Source organism: Coffea eugenioides, chromosome 2 (assembly GCF_003713205.1).
Source record: "Coffea eugenioides isolate CCC68of chromosome 2, Ceug_1.0, whole genome shotgun sequence".
Taxonomy (NCBI): Eukaryota; Viridiplantae; Streptophyta; class Magnoliopsida; order Gentianales; family Rubiaceae; genus Coffea; species Coffea eugenioides.
The window spans coordinates 28,148,072-28,152,701 of NC_040036.1; positions in this window are offsets into that span (position 1 = coordinate 28,148,072).

Below are 4,630 nucleotides of genomic sequence, written 5' to 3' on the forward strand. Positions count from 1 at the left end.
TTAGTTGCGAGATTTAGTAAAAATTTTCCTATTTTAACCCTTAAATTTATCATGTTTAGATGTTTCCTACATGGATGCAAATCTAAATTTAGAAAATGTCGGAAGGAACAAAATGTCTATTCAAGGATTTAATTGATACCAAGCGCATTAATTGCGAAATCCAAAATAATCCCTTGAAAGGGGTTACGAGCATGTATGAATGAAATTCAAAGAAAAGAAAAAAAAATTATATATCTAGATATAAGTGATCAAAGAATAGGAATGCAGTATAGTAGGTATGGGAGGCAAAAACTTGTAACATAATTTTCTTATGCAGGGATCGATGGGGTATTTAAGTTAAAAAGTTATAATCACCCATATCCATGTTCAATGAATAATTCTCCTAATATGAACAAATAAATGAACTAACTTATTTTATAATTTCTTAAATGAGATGCAATTCTAAATGATATGATTAACACATATGGAGGGTAGGGGATAATATAATAGGAAATATCATACAAATGAGAAAAGATTCTAAAAATAAAAATATGCATGAAAATGTAATGGCCATCATACAAAAGATGAATCTAATGCGTGAACGATCTACGAGTCTAACGTTGGACTAACTCATTTCTAAAGAATCTTACTAGCGGTGGACTAACAAGTAGGCGGAGGGAGAAACCACTACTAGCGTTGGACTAGTGTAGTAACGGTATGCATTCATAATACACAATAAAACAAATAAGACATAAATTAAAATAAATAAACACATAAGAGCACGTAGCACGTAACACGTAACACGTAAACATAATATCTAGATGCAAAAATCCTAAAAAAAACGGATAAAGCATATAACACATAAGCCACATAAACATTCAAAACCTACCTATTACAACGGAGAGTATAACTACAATCTATAATGGGAAAATATGATGAAGTAAACTTATCTATCCTATCTATTACAATAGGGGATCTAATTACAATCTAAAATGGAAAAATATAATGAAGTAAACTTATCTATCCTATCTATTACAATAGGGGACCTAATTATAATCTAAAATCGAAAATATAATAAAACAAATCTAGTTATCTTATCTATTACATTTTGAGGTATTTAAATGCCTCTCAAATAATTATAAAAATTCACTAAACAAATATAAGGAAATTGGAATGAACATTTGAATCAAATAAATAACAAAACATATAAAAATATATAAACACATAAGAACACGTAGGAGCACATAAGAGCTCGTAATTGACATTTAAATAATAGTAATAGAGGTATCTCCCCTTTGAAGTGGTGACTAAATGGAGTCAAATTGCTCTATTTATACTCAAAATGAACAAAAGAATCATGACACCAATTTAATTGAAAATAATAATAATGATAAAAATACTAAATTCACCTTAATATGTCAAACGTAAAGAAATTTAAAAACATCTAAAAATTACAAGTTAAATATATTCAAAAGTAACATAATTAGTTATCAAAGAAAAGAAACAATCATAATAAAGAGAGTAAAAATTCATTAGTGACTAAATTGCAAAATCGAAAAAACTTTTAGGGTCAAAATATAATTTTTCCAAAGTTTAGAGGACAAAATTAAATAAATGATAAAGTTTAGGTACCAAAGTATAATTAATTTAAGGACCTAAGTGAAAGCAATTTAAAATTTCAGAGCCACAGTGAAACTACTCCAAAGATCAAGGGCTAGAGCGCAAATTTCGATTTTTGACTTGGGCAAGAAAAGGCCATCGGGCCTTTCTTTTTATTTTTGTGTGGGCCGAAAATTCCTAAACCCAACCGAAACCCAAAGGATGAGCGGTCCAACCCATCCTTTTATCACTCAAGCCCCGACCAAAAAATGAATGGGCTCTGACTTCCTAGCCCAAACCGAAACTCAAAAGAAATAAACAAAAACTCATTCCTAAAACCCAACCAAAAATAAACACAAGCCCACTAGAAAAAAAAATATCTGTTCAATTATCTTTTCTTTCTTTTCTTTCCTTTCTCTTCTTCTTCTTCTTTGTTCTTCTTCTTCCATTCCGGCCAGCTTAAGCTTCTTGCAGCTGGTGGCCATGCCGAATTTTCCGGTCGTCAAATTTTCTCAAAATACACCCCCTCACTCGATTTTTCGCGTAGATTCTGATTTTGAAGTTAAATTTTACAAAAAATGACCCGAAAGTGGCCCAAAATAGCAAAAGTCAGTCCAATTTTTTATATTTTTTTTAACCCTCAAATCTTTACCAAAAATCATAAGAATTATACTACAACACTCCTTATAACTTCTACATTATAATTATGATCTTATTTTGACAAGAAAACAACAACAGAAGTCTAAATTAAGGCAAAACAGCCCCTAATTTTGAAAAAATTCATTCTTTGCTTTTGAGGTCAAAATTTAAATTTTGGACAATCAAACATCTTATTCTAGGCCCTGTACTAGCTACGGGTCATTCATTTTAACAAAACTATGCACAAAAGATTCACTAATTTTGATTCGTTACATTTTGGCATTTTATCAAACATTTAGCTTGCATACAGAAAAACTACTTCTCTTTCCTCAATCTTGTTTGTAACTTAACCCCAACATTTAGCAACACAACAACAACAATAACACCCAACAAAAGCAAGAGAAATTTAGCAATCAACATGAATTTAATTTGCTTCAAAAAATTGAGAGATACACCGAAAGTATAGTTGGTTAAAATGCTTTGATGAAACACCAAACCTCCAACTGTCCAATGGCTTGCTCTTTTTTTTTTTTTTTTTTTTGCTGGTAAGTGTATGAAATTGATAAGGGGAAAGGAAGGTGAGAGTCGAGAGAGACAGAGAGTTGAAGGGAAAATTTTGTTGTCTAAGGAAATTTTTTTTCTTAAGAGAACAAGAAAGGAAAAGAAGAGCTAAGAGGGATAGAGAGGCCGAGAGAGTAATTTTTTTTTCCTTTTGTGTGTGTGTTTGTCTGTTGAAGTGTGCTGAAATTTTTTTTGTTTTTGGGAAAGAGGGCGGAGAGCTAGATGGAGATTGAGGGAAAAAAAATCCTTCTCTTCTTGAGGGAAAAGCAAGAGCCGAGAGAACAAACCCAAGAATTAGGTGGTCTCTTGGTTTTTTCCAATGATGGTTTTTGACCAAAAATGAAAAGAAAGGTGCATGGAGACATTGAGTGCAAAAATGGATCAATAGTACATTTGGTGAAAGAGTAATAATTAGGAGAAGATTTTTGATTTCTTGATTTTCTTTTTTGTTGTTTTTTTTGTGATTTATTTTTTCTCTTTCCCTAAAACAAACCTGCAAAAATGAGAAAAATACACATTAAAATGTAAGAAAATAAATAACTTATTAAATAGAAAAAATTCAAGAAAATATTAAAAATTAACAAAAATTTGGTGTCTACAACATACATGCACAATAAGATTATTTTCAAAACGTACATCTCTATGCTTGTACTTATCAAAACTTGGATAACTTTCAACCAAACCAACAATAGGTTACCTCTTTATGATTTGTAGAAGTGACTTGCTGAAGTGCATCAAAGAAAACCTTCAAACATAAAGTTTTTCTTTCTGCAAATGGAAAAGAAAAGTAAAAGTGTCAGGAACTTGAAAACCAAATAATCAAATATTCTATTAATATCTAGATTTTTGCATTAAACAAACAAATACTAAACAAAAAGAATTATGAATCAAGAGACCAAATAATCAAATATTAAATTACTCTCTAGTTTTTGAATTGAACAAACAAATTCGTACAGCCTCAAGAGCTGTATCTGGAATGACTGGAAGAGGATTCCTCTTCTCCATATAAGGATAGACTATGTCTGTGTACACACGATATCGCTGCATATACTCAAATGTGGCTTTTATTGAAGAACCTGAGATGCTAAAATCATCAATTTCTGCCCTTTCTAAATTCATCTTTTCATGAACATGATCTACAAGCTCCTGGCTGGACAAAGGTATTGTGATTTCTGACTTTTCAATCCAAACAGTGTTTTACCGAAGTAACAGCGGTTGCATTGAGAGCCGAACAAGATGCTGAAATAAAAAACCAAAAAATGGAACTTAGCTTTGATTACTTATAAATAAATAACTAATTGACAATCAAGAACTTACAAGTTAGATGTTGATACAGGAGTAATTGTGTGAGGACTATCATCATAGCACGCGTGAGTAACCTATTTATTAAAAACATATCAAAACAGCCTGTTTGATGATAGGGACATGAAAACAAGCAAACTAAAAATGCACTTGACATACATTTTTAAAAAAGCTATTAGAAAATTATGAAAATCTTTCTTTTTTTTCGGTCCAGCGAATGGATCATCATCATCATCATCAGATTGCTTTCTTTTGCTCATAAATGGATTAAGCTTGGCCAACAAAAACAACATGCAAGCAAAATATAATAAATAATCCACATCAACAAACTGCATTTGCTAACTAACAAAGAAAACTTGATTAGTCAAGACAGTATTTATCACTTGCAATTACTCCAAAAAGGGAAAAAAAGAGCATTGCATTGCAAATGATGACTTAAAGATACATAAGCACTTAAAACTGACATCCATTGCCATAAGAATAGCAAAATAGACTAGACACAAAGCTTCTTGCGTTCAGAATCAACCCGTCAAGGGACAAATTCCCCCCC